The sequence below is a fragment of the Capricornis sumatraensis genome, chromosome X (assembly GCF_032405125.1).
Source record: "Capricornis sumatraensis isolate serow.1 chromosome X, serow.2, whole genome shotgun sequence".
NCBI lineage: Eukaryota > Metazoa > Chordata > Mammalia > Artiodactyla > Bovidae > Capricornis > Capricornis sumatraensis.
In genome coordinates, this window is record NC_091092.1 from 59,351,376 (window position 1) to 59,370,173 (window position 18,798).

Here is an 18,798-nt window from a genome sequence, read left to right on the forward strand (position 1 = left end):
AATTCAAGTGGAGAAAATAAAACCAATACCACAAAAATTCAAAAAAGTAATCTTAAGAAATAACTAGGAATAATTACATGACAACAAAATAGGCAGCCTAGAATAAATGGACAAGTTTCTACAAACATACAGCCTGCCAAAGCTGAATCAAGAAGAAACAGATAATTTAAACAGATCTATCACTGGAGGTGAAATAGAGTTTGTTAAAACAAAAATAATAAATAAATAACAACTCCCTGCAAACAAAAGGATCAGATGGCCTCATGGGGAATTCTACCAAACATACAAAGAAGAACTCATTCCAAATCTTCTCAAACTCTTCCAAAAGATCGAAGAGGAAGGGACACTCCCAAAGACATTCTATGAAGCCACCATCACCCTGACACCAAAACTAGACACTACCAAAAAAAATTTTACAGGCCAATACCTTTGATGAACATAGATACAAAAATTGTCAGCAAAATACTAGCAAATTGAATCAAACAATACATAAAAAGTATCACATACCATGATCAAGTTGGATTCATTTCAGGGTCATAAGAATGGTTCAACATAGCCAAATCAATCTATGTGATATACACATTAACAAAAGAAAAGACAAAAACCACATAATTATCTCAATAAATGCAGAAAAAGCATTTGGCAAAATTCAGCATTCATTCATGATTAAAAATCTCACCAAAATGAGTATATAGGAAACATCTCAACATAATAAAAGTCATTTATGACAAACCCACAGTCAGTATAATAGTGAAAAGCTGAAAGCCTACCTGCTAAAGTCTGGAATAAGATAAGGATGCCCACTCTTATCACTTCTTTTCAACATAGTATTGGAAGTCAGCCACAGCAATCAAATAAGAAAAAGAAATAAATAGTAAGAAAATTGAAAGAGAAGAGGTAAAATTGTCTTTGTACACAGATGACATGATATCTTATACACTGACTCTTTGTGACCCCATGGATTGTAGCCTGCTAGGCTCCTCTGTCCATGGAATTCTCCAGGCAAGTATACTGGAGTGGGTAACCATTTTCCTCTCCAGGGGATCTTCCTGACCCAGGGATTGAACCTGGGTCTCCTGCATTGCAGGCAGATTCTTTACTGTCTGAGCCACCAAGGAAGTCCAGAAAACCTGAAAGACTCCACACAAAAGCTATTAGAACTAATAAATTAATTCAGTAAGTTAGCAGGATACAAGATTGATATACATAAATCTGTTGGATTTATTTACACTAACAATGAAATCAGAAAGAGAAAATTAAAGCTAATGATCCTATTTAAAATCATGTCAAAAAAAAAAAAAATACCTAGGGAGGAATCTAACCAAGGATGTGAAAGACCTATATGCTGAGAACTACAAAACACAGAAAGGAAATTGAAGATGATACAAAAAAACATGAAAAGATATCCTATGATCTTGGTTTGGGAGAACTAATGTTGTTAAAATGGCCATACTACCCAAAGCAATCTATAGATTTAATATTATCCTTATCAAATTACCCATGACATTTTTCACAGAGTTAGAACAAATAATTATAAAATTTATATGGAAACACAAAATACCCAGAATCGTCAAAATAATTCTGAGGAAAAAGAACAAAGTGGGAGGCATAAACCTCCCAGACTTTAGACAATACTGTAGCATGGTACTGGTGCAAAAATAGACATACAGATTAATGGAGCAGAATAGAAATCCCAGAAATAAACCCAAATACCTATGGTCAATCTTCAACAAAGGAGGCAAGAATATAAAATGGAGAAAAGACAGTCTCTTCAGTAAGTGATATTGGGAAAGCTGGACAGCCACATATAAATCAATGAAGTTAGAACGCTGTCAGACTACACACAGAAATAAACTCAAAATGGCTTAAAAATTTACATATAAGACATAACACCATAAAACTTCTTGAAGAAGACATAGGCAAAACATTCTTGGACATAAATCATAGCAATATTTTCTTAGGTCAGTTTCCCAAGGCAAAAGAAATAAAAGCAAAAATAAACAAATGGGAGCTAACCAAATTTATAAGCTTTTGCAGAGCAAAATAAACCAGAGAGAAAACAAAAAAACAATCTATGGACTGGGAGAAAATATTTGCAAATGATGAGACCAACAAGGGCTTAATTTCTAAAATATACAATAGCACATACAACTCAATATCAAACAAACAAACACAACAAACAACCCAATCAAAAACTGGGCAGGAAACCTAAATAGACCTTTCTCCAGAGAAGATATACAGATGGCTGATAGTCATATGAAAAGATTTTCCACATTGCTTCTTATTAGAGAAATGCAAATCAAAACTACAATGAGGTATCACCTGACATGGGTGAGAATATGGGGCCATCATCAAAAGTCTGCAAAGAATAAAAGCTGCAGAGGGTGTAGAGAAAAGGGACCTTCCTACACTGTTGGTGGGAATGTAAAGTGGTACAGCCACTATGGAAAACAGTATGGAGTGTCCCTAAAAACTGAAAACAGAGCTACCATTAGATTCCACAATCCCACTCCTTAGCATATATCTAGAGAAAACTCTAGTTCAAAATGATGCATTCACCCCAGTGTTCACAGCAGCAATATTTACAATAGCCAAGACATGGAAGCAACCTAAATTTCCATCAATAAACGAATGGATAAAGAATATGTAGTATATGGACACATTGGAATGCTACTCAGCCATAAAAAAGAATGAAATAATGCCATTTGCAGCAACATGGATGAATCTAGAGATTATCATGCTAAGTGAAATAAGTCAGATATAGAAAGACAAATATCATATTATATCACTTACATGTAGAATCTAAACTATGATACTAAAGAAGTTATTTACAAAACATAAACAGACTCACAGGCATAGAAAACAAACTTATGGCTACCAAAGGGGAAAGGGGAGAGGGGGATAAATTAGGCATATGGGATTAACAGATACACATCACAATGTATAAAAGGATAAACACCAAAGATTTACTATACAGCACATGGAACTATATTTAGTATCTTGTAATAAGGCCTATAATAGAAAAGAATTTGAAGCTGTGTATCTGAAACCAACACAATAACTAAAAAAATTTTAAATGCTATATCATTTATATATGATAAAAATATAATACTTAGAACAAAGTTAATAAAATATATTCAAACCTATATACTGAAAACTACAAAAACAAACTTTATCCTTGCTCCAAAGACAAAAGTCATCTAAACATGTATCAAAGACATAAATCAAAGATCTGAAATGATAAAATTCTGGAAGAAAACAAGTGAAAGGCTCATTAGGAATCTAGCTAAGGCAAAAACTTCTCAGAATACAAAAAATCAAAGTCATATAGAAAGCCTACATAGAAAAATTTAAAAGGTCACATAATGGGAGAAAATATTTTCAAAACATATTTTAAAAGAATTATATATATATATACACATACAATTTTGTATGTGTATATATACAACTCAATAATAGGAGTACAAACATCCCGATTTTCATGGACATTTCTCCAAAGAACACACAGAGATGGCCAATAAGAATATGAACATGTTCAGTATTATAGTCATGCGCTGTGCTGTCGCTCAGTTGTGTCCAACTCTTTGCAACCCTAACGACTGTAGCCCTCCAATCTCCTCTGTCCATGGGATTCTCCAGGCAACAATACTAGAGTGGGTTGCCACGCTCTCTTTCAGGGGATCTCCCCAACATAGGAATTGAACCCACGTCTATTACATCTCCTGCATTGGGAGACAGATTCTTTACCACTAGCACTACCTGGGAAGCCCATCATGAGTCACAGAGTTCTGCAAATTAAACCACAGTGAGCTACCACTACACATTCACTCTAGGCTAAAATAAAATGAGCCAAAATAAAAAGTTAATAAACAGAAGTCAGTTACTTTCTTATATACCAGCAATGAACAACTGAAATTTGAAATTAAAAACAGCACTATTTAAATTAGTACCAAAAGATGAAATACATATAACTTTAAAAATATATATATGTGAGATCTATGTGAGGAAACTACAAAACTTTGATGAAAGAAATCAAGAATATCTAAATAAATGGAGAGATGTTTCATATTGCTGGATATGAAGATATAATACTATTAGATTCTGTTCTTGCCAACTTGATCTACAGATTTGGCACAATTCCAATTAAAACTACTGAACTTCCCTTCAGACAGTAAAGAATCCGCCTGCAATGTGGGAGACCTGGGTTCAATCTCTGGGTTGGGAAGATTTCCTGGAGGAGGGCATGGCAACCCATTCCAGTATTCTTGCCTGGAGAATCCCCATGGACAGAGGAGCCTGGCAAGCTACAGTCCATGGATTGCAAAGAGTCGGACACATTGAGAGACTAAGCACACACAGCACAATCAAAATCCCACCAAGATTTCTGTGAATCTCAACAAACTAATTCTAAAGTTTATATGAAAAGGCAAAAGACCCAGAATAATCAAGCAATACTGAAGAAGAGGAATACAACTAAAGGACTGTCACTACACAATGGCAAGAATTACTATAAAGTTATTGTAATCAAGAGAGTTTGGTATTGATGAAAGAATACACAAATAGATCAATGGAAAAGAATAGAAAGCCCAGAAATAGATCCACAAATATAGTCGAATGATCTTCGACAAAGGAGCAAAGGCAACTCATTGGAAAAAGAAAACTCTTTTCAATAAATGGTGCTGGGCAACTGGATATCCACAAATACAAAAATGAATCTTGACCCAGACTTTATACCAATATGGATCACACACCTAAATGTAAAATGCAAAACTATAAAACTTCTAGAAGATAAAATAGGAGTAAATCTAGGTGACCTTATTCTTGATGATGAGTTTTTAGATTTCATACCAAAAGCACAATCCATGAAAGAAAAAAAAAATGATAAATTGGATTTCATTAAAATAAAAAACGCTTGCTTTGAGAAAGGCACTGTTAAGAGAATGGAAACACAAGATAGACTGGGAGAAAATGTTTGCAAAGACATATATATGATAAAGAATTTGTGCCCAAAATATTCTAAGAACTCTTAAAATTCTAAAATAAGAAAATAAGTAACTCAGTTAAAAACAGGCAAAAGATCTGAAGAGACACCTGGGCATAGACTATATAATATATGAATAGCAAATAAGTATATGAAAAGATATTGAACTCATATGTCATTAGGGAATTGCAAAGTAAAATAACAATGAAATGCCACTACAGATCTATTAGAGCAACTAAATTCCAAAACACTGACAACAATTGCTGATGATAATATGGAGCGACAAGAACACTCACTCGTTGCTGGTGGGAATGCAAAATGGTGCAGCCACGTTGGAAGACAGTTTGGCAGTTTCCTACAAAGCTAAACATAGTCTAACCATGTGATCCAGCAATTGTGTGCCTTAGTATTTACCCAAATGAGTTGAAAACATTATCTGCACAAAAACCTACACATGAATGTTTATAGCAGCTTCATTCATAATTGCCAAAACTTGGAAGCAACCACAATGTCCTTCTATAGTAAATGGGAATAAAAGACTGTGGTACATCTGGCCAATGGACTATTATTCGTCAATAAAAAGAAATGAGCTATAAAACCTTGAAAATACATGGAAGATACTTAAATACACATTACTAAGTGAAAGAAGCCAGTCTGAAAAGGCTACATACTGTAAGATTTCAACTGTATGACATTCTGGAAAAAGCAACAGTAAAGAGACAGTAAAAAGATCAGTGGTTGCTAGGGGTTCAGGAGAGAGGGAGGGATAGGTAGAACACAGAGTATATGTAGGGCGGTAAAATATTCTGTATACTGTAATGATGAGCACATGGCATACACTTGTTAAAACTCATATAACTGTAGGACACAAAGAATGAACCCAAATTCAGAACTATGGACTTTAGTTCATGATTATATCAATATTAGTTCACCAGTTTTAACAAATGTGCTACATTAACACAAAATGTCAGTAGTAGAGGAAACTGAGGGGGAACAGATAAAGTAACTCTCCATACTTTCTCTTCAGTTTTTTGTATATCTAAAATTTCTCTAACATTTAAGTTTAATAATTAAAAAAACACTGAAAATGCCAAGTGTAGGTGGGGATGTTGAGCAACTAGGACTGTCATACGCTGCTAGTAGGAATACAAAATGGTATAGCTACTTTGGAGAACAGTTTGACAGCTTCTTATAACAGCAGACATTCAATTGCTATATAACCCAGAAATTCTCCTCATAGAGAATTTCAGTGCAAATATATGTGCAAAGAAAAACCTGTATAAGAACATTTATAACAGAATTACTTATAATAGCAAAAGAGTGGAAAACACCCAAACATCCATCAACTAATGAATAAATACACTACTCAACAATAATAAATAGGGGCTTCCCCGGTAGTCCAGTGGCTAAGACTCTGTGCTCCCAATGCAGGGGGCCCAGGTTAGATCCTTGGTCAGGGAACTAGATTCCACATGCCACAACTAAGACCTGGCACAGCCAAATAAATAAATAAACATTTTAATTAAAAAATAGTAAAGAACAAACTGCTGATACATACAATTACATAGATGAATCATAAAAACATGTGCTAAGTGAACGAAGCCAGATACAAAAGGCTATATACTATATGACTCCATTTATATATTATAGAAGAAGCAAAACTATAAAGACAGATAAATTCTTTCCCGGATAACTGACTGCAAACAGGCACAAGTGACCTTTTTGAGAGGAGGGACATTTTCTGTATCTTTATTGCAGTGGTGGTCATGGTTATCTGATCATATACATCTGTCGAAATTTTGAAATGTGTACTCTCAAGGGTACATTTTATTTCATGAGAACTATGTCTTAATAAATTTGAGTAAAAAATTGAAGATGCCTAGGAATATATCTTATACATAAGAGTATTATTAATAAAACTATGTCTCTATCAAAGATTATAAAAACAGAATTTAAATAATATCAAAATATACTATTCATAAATAGTAGATCTCTTTATCAAAAATATGCCAATCCTGTTCGAATTCATTCTACATATTCAATAAAATTGCAAGAAAAATCAGCATGATTTTATTGGAATTTGACAATCTTATTTTAAAAATTAAGTTAAAGGGAATAAAGGGCCAAAAATAATCAAGACAATTCAGAAAGAACAAGAAAAATGGTGTGGGTGTGGGTAACTGCAGAGAATAAAAAATAACTTGACCTTACAAAATAATCAAGATTGATATAAAGCATTCATAATTAAAACAACACAAGTGTACACAAATGGATTAATAGAGCATATAGACAAGCCAGAAATAGATGCAAGCATCTATGGAAATTAGGTTATATGATGGACTCTGCATTGTAAATCAGTTGTGTATAAATTAACAAATGATATTTGACGTAGAAAAAATTGACCTATATTTCACATCACATGTAAAAATAAAATCCAGATGTTCTCAAAAAGTGAAGCAAAATGTTTTAAATTTTAAAGAAAATTTGGAGAAAGTCTTTTATGTTGATGGAATAAGAAAATACTCTTAAATATGACACAAAAATAACAATTCATGAAGGAAAAATTTCACAAATTTATAATGAAAATCTAGAATTTCTATACTAAAAATGACCCCATAAACAAAACAGAAAGCCAAGGTGACATATTAGAAGCAGATATATGTGACATATATAACTGAAAAATAATTAGTATCCAGAATATAAAAAGAACTCTTTTACAAATCAGTTAGTAGAAGGTGGCCAAACAAAAAATAAGCAAATGTGGGTGGCTCTGCATGTAATATTTTGAAAGGATATGGGGAAAAATGAAGCTGGGCCTAGACTCGAAGGGAAGATAAAGTTTATCTGTAAAGTTTTATTTCATTAAGACATATCTGAACAAGAAATAACAATGCTAATAACACTTGTTCATTCTGAGCAAGCATATATGTGGTTATTTGCTCATTGTTTTACATGCTTCTGAGTCTCCTTGTCAATATTTTAAATTCTTCAAAGTTAAAAAATAGAAGAAAATAAACATGTAAACAAACTTTATAATAATAAATTTGAGTTAAGTGGAAGGAATGAAAGTTAAAATTATAAATAACATTTTCTCTGTATGCCAGCCATAATCAATTATTAGAAACAATGATAAAGAGATCCAGTTCATAAAATTAAAAACATAAAATAGATGTTACTGCTATTATATACTCTCTATGCATGCATGCTAAGCTGCTTCAGTCATGTGTGACTCTGTGTGACACTATAGACTGTAGAATGCCGGGCTCCTCTGTCCACGGGATTCTTCAGGCAAGAATACTGGAGTGGGTTGCTGTGCCCTCCTGCAGGGAATCTTTTGAATCCAGGGATCGAACCTGCATCTCCTGCATTGCAAGTGGATTCTTTACCCACTGAGCCACTCAGGAAGCCCCTATATACTCTATATAATTATACAAATTAAGGTTCAAAGACCACAGAGCAAGTAGAAGAGCTGAGGTAATAAAAACTGCAACTGCAATAAGATTTAAACTTTGCAACTAGATCAAGAAGAGACAAGCTAGAAGAAATGGAAAACAGAAAAAAAACCCAAAGAGAACCTACTAAATATAATACTTTGTACTATAATATATATAATATGGCATCACAGAATGGTGGAATGGTTTATTCAATATTTGGTACTGTGAAACCATTGAAGAGGAAAACAATTTTGAAAAGTACCTCACACCACAATAAATTCCAGGGGGATTAAACAATTAAACATAAGCAATAAAAATGAAAACACAATCCATTCAAACACTTTTCCCATTTTGGATAAGGAAAAGCTTATTAAATATTAACTTATCAGAAAAAAATTACAAATGAAGAGACAAACGCATAAATAATTACATAAAAGCTAATTTGTACATTAAAGTTAAATTAAAACACAATCTGGAAAATATATTCCACATATACCACAGAAGAATGATCTGCTGCTACTGCTGCTGCTAAGTCACTTCAGTCATGTCCGACTCTGTGGGACCCCATAGACGGCAGCCCACCAGGCTCCCCCGTCCCTGGGATTCTCCAGGCAAGAACACTGGAGTGGGGTGCCATTTCCTTCTCCAATGCATGAAAAGTGAAAGGGAAGTCGCTCTGTCGTGTCCAACCCTCAGCAACCCCATGGACTGCAGCCTTCTAGGCTCCTCTGTCCATGGGATTTTCCAGGCAAGAGTACTGGAGTGGGCTGCCACTGCCTGAAGAAAGATCTAATGTCTACTAAATGCACACATTGTCCCCACAAGTAAATAAAAAACACTTAAGTTCTCAAAAGAAAAATGCATATAGGTCATCAATACATGCTTATAGGAAGGAAACAAAAGTAACCAGGAAACACAAGAAAGTATCCATGCTAACTATAATAAAAGAAGCATATTAAAATTGTAGGATACTGTTTTGCCTCTATCAGATTGGCAAAGAATTTAAACGTGAATGTATGGCAAAAACCACCACAATATTGTAACGTAATTAGCCTCCAATTAAAAGTAAAATAATAACAATAACCAGTACTGGCATAGGATTACTAGCAGAAATTGGCCATCTTATACAGTAGGACAACTTCACACTTATGTCAAGAACCTTTGAAAATGTAATATCCTTAGGCACAATAATATCCTTAGGCACAAAGACTCAGACACAACTGAGCAACTGAAGTGAACTTAGGCACAGTAATGCCTTCATAAAAACCCATAAAACAAACAAACAAAATAGAAAAAAAAATCCCTGTACTTGACAGTCTTATCTTTTAATACAAGGATTCAGGTAGCAAATAAATAAAATATCTAGTCTGTTAGGTGATGATACAGACTAGAGAGAAAAAATAAGGCAAGAAAGGAAAATAGTGTTAAGGGAGAAGAGTTTTCATCTTTATGTTACAGTTGTTACAGAAGACCTCATCGAGGTGACATTGAATAAAAGCCTGAATGGGCAAAACCAATACAATATTGTAAAGTAATTAACCTCCAATTAAAACAAATAAATTTATATAAAAATAAATTAATTAAAAAATTAAAAAAAAAAATTTTAAACCTGAATGGGGCAAGGTTCAAAGAAGCAAAGATTTATGCATAAGGGTATATACATTACAAGGCTATTTATGATAACTTACAAGTGAAAATAGTTTAAATGACCAATATAGGATCTCTTAAATAATTTTGGTATAAATTATACAACTGAAAATTATGTACAATAGCTGTTAGAATTGTTCGAAGGCTGCTGAATCACATGGGAAATGCTCACAATATGATACCAATGGAGAAACCACATATAAAATAGAATATAAGGTATGATCTCAATCATGTAAACATGGAAACATCTGGAAGGATGTAGAACAAGTTATCTTTGGGCTAGGTATTCAGAGGTGATTTGTATTAGCTTCTCTCCATTTTCCAAATTTTCTATTATGAGGCTGTTTTACTTTTATAGCTGGAAAAAAAAATCTGTTTAAAGGCAGATTTTATAGCCTCAAGGTAGATTAATAAATGTGTAAAATGTTTTTAATGGTGGCACTTGTCAGGCATGCCTTGAGTACAGGGTCCAGATTTCCAGATTTGGACACTGTGTGTTAAGTATGATACTGAAAATTGAAGTATCTCAAGTAGAAGATACTCAAAATATATGTCATATGAGCTTCTCTTGTACTATTTTAAAAAGTTATTTTATGCTATGATCACTTACATAATCCATTCCCATCCACCTCCCCTTCCCTTCAAAAAAATCTGTGTGATACTTGATTTCTTTTAAGAAATCATTTTCTAAAGAGAAAAAGCATTCAAAATATACATCCTGGAGATTTTTATTCTTCCTTCTGTGTATGGTGAGGAGACACACTGTGTATAAATGTCAATATTTTAAAAGTCATGTTTGCAATATAAAAGGTGTTTTTCTATTACCAACCAATATTTCCCTTTATCATATGTGTTCCCCCCCTAGGAAGAGACAGCATTTAAGAACATGAGCTAATCACCTTGCCTCTATTTCACAGTATACTGTACCATTTTTTTTTCAGTACTCTTAGTTTATTTCAAACCAGCAATAGTAGAAATATCATCCAATACCCAGATTTACTTCAGATTTTAGAAAACAATCAGTTCTGTCCTTAGCTAACAAGACAGTCATGATTTCAGCAATCTCATAAATGGAACAAGAAAAAGGTCTTGCTGTGATCTCTTTCGACCTTGTGAATTATTCCACCGAAGTTAGCAACCTCCAGAATTCCATATAAAATCCTGTGCTCCTTATATAAATAACTGGGCCTGAACTACCTGCACAGGACCATGAGCATATAGTACAGAATAGAGCATGAACCACAGAACCTTACAGCTGGGAGTCTTTATAAATCATCCAGGTCTAATCCAACCCTCCTCATTTTACAGTTAGAGGCTCAAATAAGACAGGTGATTTGTCACAAGAAACTAAGCCTCTATGCCAGGACTAGAACCTAGGACTAGGCTATCCAAAATCCTATTTAAGAGAGATCTTTAATATCTAATTATTCATCATTTTAAAAATCAAGTGCCTCTTTCTCTAATTTATAGAATGGGGAGAGTTGGGAGGTCTGGAAAGAGTCCTGGCTCATTGAGAGTTTCAGCTGTGCAACACGACATGTTATCTTTCCTTACAGCACTATCATCCGTTGAACATCTGCAAAATGGATATGCATCACCCAGTCTTAACTGTTAGGAAGCACTGTGAGCATCAAAACAGGGGAGGACTGTTAGGAACAGGGTGTCATGTCTCAGTACACTCAACTTCTGTGACAAGTCTGACCACACCTTCCTTCTTAAAGCAGTACATTTTCCTCTATACACTAATGACAAAATACAATTATATAGTTCAGTAGCTTGTAGAATAAAGTCTATCTCCACATCTAAACCATGAGCCCCAAAGTGACAACAACCATGTCTATTTTGGTCACTATTATATGGTACATGCTTAGTCAATCTTATGTAGTCACAAAACATTTATTTTGTGGATAAGGCCTCTCTTCTCTTGGATATTTCACAATACTGCTGCTGCTGCTAAGTCGCTTCAGTCATGTCTGACTCTGTGGGACTCCATAGATGGCAGCCACCAGGCTCCCCCCCATCCCTGGGATTCTTCAGGCAAGAATACTGGAGTGGGTTGCCATTTCCTTCTCCAATGCATGAAAGTGAAAAGTGAAAGTGAAGTCGCTCAGTCATGTCCAACTCTCAGCAACCCGATGGACTGCAGCCTACCAGGCTCCTCTGTCCATGGGATTCTCCAGGCAAGAGTACTGGAGTGGGTTACCAGTGCCTTCTCCGTTCACAATACTATACTCCCCTAATTTTCCTTCTACATGTCTGATGTCTCCTCCTTTGTAGCCTTCACACAAACTTATCTTTGTTTTCCCTTCCCTGGTGGCTCACATGGTAAAGAATCTGCTCACAATGTGGGAAACCTGGGTTTAATCCCTGGAGTCAGGAAGATCCCCTGGAGAAGAGAATGGCTACCTACTCCAGTTTTTCTTGCCTTGACAACTCCATGGACAGATGAGCCTGGTGGGCTATATAGTCCATGGGGTCGAAAAGAGTCAGACAGGACTGAGCAGCTAACACTTTGGGCTTCCCAAGTGGCGCTGGCAGTAAAGAGCACGCCTGCCAATGCAGGAGACATGAGAGACGTAGGTTCAGTCTCTAGGTTGGGAAGATCCCCTGAAGGAGGGCATGGCAACCCACTCCAGTACTCTTGCCTGGAGAATCCCAAGGACAGAGGAGCTGGTGGGCTACAGTCCACAGGGTCACAAAGAGTCAAACATGACTGAACCGACTTAGCATGCACACATCCTAAGATAAGCATTCTCCAAAGAAATCCTTAGATCCTTTTTTTCTACTTCAAGTATTGCTTCTTTATCTATAACTCTCAAATCCCTTTCTCCAGCTAAGTTCTTTCCAGAGCTCCAATCCCATATTTTTTTTCCAACTGTACCCAGTACTTCTTGGTGGGCTATAGCAATAGTACTACCTGTGTGACCTCACTCAAATCAAGTCACTCCACCTCTAAGGATCAGTTTGCTCATCCATAAAATAGGGGAGTTGACTCTCTACTACATAAAGAGCAAAGTCCTAAGTTTCCAAGCTAGCATTCAATATTATTTATAGTGAAGCCCTCCAAGTACCTCACAAAACATTTATCAAGAGTTGGACTGTGAAGAAGGCTGAGCGCCAAAGAACTGATGCTTTTGAGCTGTGGTATTGCAGAAGACTCTTGAGAGTCCCTTGGACTGCAAGGAGATCGAACAAATCCATTCTGAAGGAGATCAGCCCTGGCATTTCTTTGGAAAGAATGATGCTAAAGCTGAAAATACAATACTTTGGCCACCTCACGCAAAGAGTTGACTCATTGGAAAAGACTCTGATGGTGGGAGGGATTGGGGGCAGGAGGAGAAGGGGACGACAGAGGATGAGATGGCTGGAGGGCATCACTGACTCGATGGACATGAATCTGTGTGAACTCCGGGAGTTAGTGATGGACAGGGAGGCCTGGCGTGCTGCGATTCATGGGGTGGCAAAGAGTCGCACATGACTGAGCGACTGAACTGAACCATACTCTAATGCAACTGAATTCACTGTTCCCAATATGTTTTTCTGGCCTCTGCCTAGAACACCTTTCCCATCCCCCAAACTCCATCCACAGTTTGTCCAATTTTCAAAACCCAGTTCAAACGCTACTTCCAGGAAGCTGTTTTTGATCTCCTTGGCTGCAAGCCCTTTCCTTCTTTTATGAGTGTGGCTCTCATTCTCATAGTATCATAGTTGTTTGTGTAGTTCTTCTCTCTCCTATTTGACTGTGTCATCTTGGAGGGCAGAGACTATTCCTAAATCAGTCTATGTCTCCCACATTGCCTTTGGTCCATAATGTGCTCATAATAATCTTATACTGAATAGATTCAGTTAAGGTCATATCAGCCTCCTTGCTTGAAAGCCTTCAATCAGTCCCGTTGTTTCTGGAATAAAGGCCAAAATCCTTACAGTGTCCCACTCCAGCCATCCCAGAGTTTGCTCAATTTTCCAAATTCACTATGCTTCTCTCATCCTAGGATCCTCTTGCGTGCTCTTCCCTTCATCTAGAAAACTACTCCACGTCACCCCACTCTACTCTACGTCACCCCACCCCCATGTCTTTATTCGGCCTTAATATTACTTCCCCAAGGAAGGTTTTCTTAAACCCCAAACTAGATCAGATTTCCTCTGTTACATACCTTCCTAGCCCTACTCCACCCATACTTTTCCTTTAAAACATGTGTTGCTGATTGAAATAACACAGTTGCATGATTATCTGATTTATTACTTCTTCCCCATCAGACTATAAGCTCCAAATAAGCAAGTACCATGTCTGTGTAGCTTATCTTTGTAACATCTGCATGGTGCTTAACCATATCACTGAATAAATAGCTGTTGAATGACTGAACTGATGAATGACTGAGTTAAAGGTAAAAATTTGGGACCTAGAATGTAGAAAAATATTTTCCTATCTTCCTATAATTCCTTCAAAGTAAAATTAAGATGCCTGGTAGCTATCTGGGACAGGTGAACTTGCCTTCTAATTCAACATAAATTTGTAAAAATAGGAAGAATATTGCCCCCCAAAATGCCGGAAAGAAAACAAAATTACCTTTTTTAAAATGAACATACGACTCCAAAAGTCATCACTAGCACCAACTGGTCTGTTCCTTTAATTTAACAAGCACCTACTTTATGCCATATACTATTATAGTGTCAGATGTTACAATAAACTGGACTGATACAGCCCCCTACTAGCTTGAAATATATAATCTAAGAGTGGAATTTATAGAAGCTTTTAAAAAGCCTTTATTGCAGTCACAACACTCAACTAATGCTACTTTGAGAGGATATTAAATTTTCCATCAAAGGAGATACTAACCTGAGGGTGAAAGATCATTTGGCAGGAATTATTTAGAAACTATAACTGGGCCCAATCTGAGCCTCTTAAATTAGATAGATGGGCAGGTAGCCTAGAACAATGGTCCAAGGATCATTGCTTATCTACAAACTATTATTACCAGACAGCAATGACCTAAGTATAAAAATTGAGAAGCACACACATGCAGAAATTGAGAATATGTACTTACAAAATGTAGCAACTCAACTTGAAAAAAAAATTAATTTTATGTCTATTGAATCTAACAATAAAATGATAGCTTATATTTTGCATGGTTTTTATTTTTCTAGTAATTCATACTTAATGTATTTTACTAAAGAAACTATCTGTGGTGGATTGGGAAATTTTAAAACACTGGTTCTTCACCAAGATAGTTTGAAAAGCATTGGAACAGCAGCTTAAGGATTACCTGTCAGCTTGTTAAAAATGCAAAACTCAGGTCCCACCCCTTTAACAAGATCCTCAGGGGATTCTTTTGCACATTCAAGTTTGAGAAGAACTGGCCTAGATGATTTCTGAAGTCCCTTAGAACCCTGAGATTTTACAATTTACTTCAGACAGAGAATTGCAGAGCTGAAAGCCCCTCGGAGAAGCTGAGACCCATGCAGAGGAAATCGTGTGTGTTAACATAACTGGCAATTTTTCAGAGCTAGCAATAGAACTCAACTTTCCTAACAACCAGGTCAGTTTTCCACTCTAACACACCACATGCTAACTCCTATTCCACCCAGTCCCACTCTGTACCATCCCCTCAGTGATGTCATTGTTCCTGAGATACTGATATAACAATTTATTCTTCTATCTTTTATATACTATGAATCTTGAATCACAAGATTCCAAATGTTTCCTTTATAATTGTGGTTAACCCTTTCTGTCCAAATCTTCCCACCTGCTTATTTTCTGGACATTCTGGGGCTTCAGAAGAAATATCACTGATTTCTGGTTTTTGGAAAAGAACAGAGACCGTCTTTGTTCCCATCAGTCCACTTGATACCAGATAGCAAGCTTTTCCAAGGAAGAGAACATACAATATTAAGGCTGCTTTACAAAGCTCAATGTGATCAGTCTGTGGCTGACAAACAAGAGAATGGGATAATAGGCCATATTAATAAAAGTCTAGTCCCCCGAATGAGGCAAATGATGGTCCCTTCCTTGTGGTCCTGTCAGATTCAAGTCTTGAGGGGAGAGATACAGCTGTCTTCAACTATCTAAGGCACAATTATTAAGAAGCAAATTTATTCTAGAAAGTCCCAAAGAACCAATGAAGAGACGTTACAGGGAGACAAACGTTGGCTTATAACAGGGATTACTTCCTGACAGTATAGAAGGAGCCATCTAATGAGCTCTCTGTCACTCCAGGGAGTTCAAATAGAAATTAGTCAAAGAATTGGATGCTTAGGACAAATTCAAGAACTGGGTGGAGAAGTAAAGCTTAATAACCTTTAGGGATCCTTCCAGTTCCAAGGTTTTAGTACTCTACAGTTTTCAGAACAAGGTGACTCGAAGCTCTCAGAAGAAAAGAGCGACAGCTGGTCCTAAAAGGAGTCTTTAGCCGGATGTTAGATGGATGAGGCCATGACAGTGGGAAAATGAAGTCTTTCCTGGCATTCTTTTCAAAGGAAAGCAGGCTGTCCAAGGAAAGTCTTTTGGGCAGCACCTCTAGGAAATCCAAATGAGGCTTGGCTCCACAATAGCTAGCCACTATGCCCCACTCTAAATTCCTGTTACTTTACACAAAGGACTCTGCCGCTGCTAAGTCACTTCAGTCGTGTCCAACTCTGTGCGACCCCACAGACGGCAGCCCACCAGGCTCCCCCCTCCCTGGGATTCTCCAGGCAAGAACACTGGAGTGGGTTGCCATTTCCTTCTCCACCGCATGAAAGTGAAAAATGAAACTGAAGTCGTTCAGTCATGTCCGACTCTTAGCGACCCCATGGACTGCAGCCTACTAGGCTCCTCCATCCATGGGATTTTCTAAGCAAGAGTACTGGAGTGGGGTGCCATTGCCTTCTCTGACAAAGGACTCTACTACTTTCCAAAAAAGAATTGCCAAGCAGCACCCTTTCTAGTATACCTACACTTGCCTAACAGACGAGGGAGGAAAATTCTCCCCAGGGAGGCAGTGGTGCTTAGTGGTCAAGACCGTACATTCTGGAACCAGGTTGCCTGTGTTCTAATTCCCAGTCAGGGCATTTAATTGATAAACCTCTCTGTGCCTCAGTTTCCTCATCACTAAGAAAAATGATAGTATCTTGCTTCATATGGTTAATGTAAGAATAATACATATTAAAGTCACAGCCCAAGATTTGAAACACTGTAAGCACTCAATGGTGTCAGCAATTGGCATTGCAGGTGTTATAATTACCACCACGGGTACAGCTGTGTCGCCAACTCAAAAAGCCCCCATCAAGCAACCAGATCTTTACCCCGACCAATTCAGAGAGGATATACTACAAGAGCTTTAGCCAACCCTTGCATAGCTACAGACCTCCAGAACCTGCTGACCCTCAATAAATCATACCATTTACACCAATCAGCTCTTCACCCTGCACTCTCTAAATCCAACAGCCACCCCTCCCCCAGTCCTCCTGCCTAAGCCACCCGCAGCCACAGCCAGAGGAGCAGCAAACTGGAAATTCAGTTCCAGACAAACCATCAGGTGTTTCTTCCCTCCCAAGGACAGAGCTGGACCTAATACCAAGCCTGCCAGTTGATGGGGTGGGATATCTGAATCCCAGGTCTAGCCTATCAGCTTAACTACCTGGAATGGGGAGTGGGCAGGCAATGGGGCTTCCCACAGAGAAGCAAGGGAAACCTCCCAAGTTTGTGAAGGAACTCAGGCCCAAAGAGCCTCTTAAGGGAAGGGGGGAGGTCTCCACCTGCTTTCAAAGGAAACAGTTATTTACAACTTTCTACTCACTTGCATCTGGGGGAGGTAATAGGGAGAGAGGAAAGGGACTACAACGTATTCTCCTTTCTCATTTCCAGCAAGGAGAAGCAGCTGCAGAGAAAGAGTTAAAGGAGCAAGGAAGCTCCAGCCATTACCCCATCCCTGTGCTTAGGGCTGTCTGGGGGGTCATGACAGTGCTTTCTGCTCTGGCTAGGGGCCACTCGGTGTCTTTCTGCAGCAGCTGCCGGCCCCCCAAGCAATTTGCAAGGTCAATGCTGACCTGCTTCCTAAAAGGAACAAAACAATTCACTGACAATGAAGCAAATAGCGCATACACCACATCGCAAACCCCTCTTCCTCAAATCAGGTTTTACCCCTGCGCCTCCCTGCCCAGATGCCGACTCTGGGCTTCCACCAGCCCCACTGGGAAACCCAGGATAGCATCACAGCTGCAGAGCATGTCTCGCCTCGCTGGCCAACCCAAGGAGACTCTCCGTACAGGCGAGAGATGCTATCGCTTAAGGAGACCTGAGCTTGGGGGGAGGGGGAAGGAGGGAAAGCTATGTTTCTTACCAAGCGCCACAGTCACTTCCCCGAAGCGGAGAGAAGAGAAGGATGAACGAACTGAAACAAGTTGGAGGTTGAGCCCTAACAGAGCTCGGCTTCCTCTTCTGTTTCTCTGGGTCTCTCCCCGGTCCCTCTCCCGTCTGTCTCTCTGGTTTGCTCGCTAGCTTGCGCGCGCTCACGCTCTCCGTCTCTCTCTCTCACCCTCCCTTCCTTCCTCTCTCTCTCCCCCACTCTCGCTCCCTTCTCTTCTCTCTCCCCCCACACCTCCCTTCCCACTTCCCCTCCCCCTTTGCTGGTTTTGGATTCACCACTGCTTGGTGCTGAGCACGCGGCTGTGCTGGGGCTCAGAATACAGCGCTGCAAAGGTTTGCATCTGTGGTTGTTTTAGGAAAGACTAAAGTAGTATTTGATTCTTTAAGCTATC

General features: G+C 37.9%; 1 pseudogene; it reads right to left on the reverse strand.

Annotated features, from left to right (window-relative positions):
- LOC138071692 (transcriptional repressor p66-alpha-like) overlaps positions 1 to 18,267 on the reverse strand; it is a 35,634-nt pseudogene extending 17,367 nt beyond the window's left edge.
- Between the last annotated feature and the right edge of the window lie 531 nt (positions 18,268 to 18,798).